The following is a 226-nucleotide window of genomic DNA, read 5'->3' as shown; positions in this document are numbered from 1 at the left end:
CTGTCTGCAGTAGATGCTCTTCTTGAGCTGGACGAGATGTCTTTTGAAGATTTCGGCAATACCTTGAAGGCAGGCGATTTAGCCAAAGTGGTCATTGTACGACCGGACGAGGAGATAAACTCGTCATCGCTTCTGGATGAGGCTGTCTTTGAGGACACTATGAGAGTGCTGAACGCATGAAGTGGATCGTCGATCCTACAGAATCGCTTGGATCCGTACTATTTTC

Source organism: Plasmopara halstedii (assembly GCF_900000015.1).
Source record: "Plasmopara halstedii genome assembly, contig: Scaffold_525, whole genome shotgun sequence".
NCBI classification, from domain to species: domain Eukaryota; phylum Oomycota; class Peronosporomycetes; order Peronosporales; family Peronosporaceae; genus Plasmopara; species Plasmopara halstedii.
Note: the sequence above shows the minus strand (reverse complement) of the source record.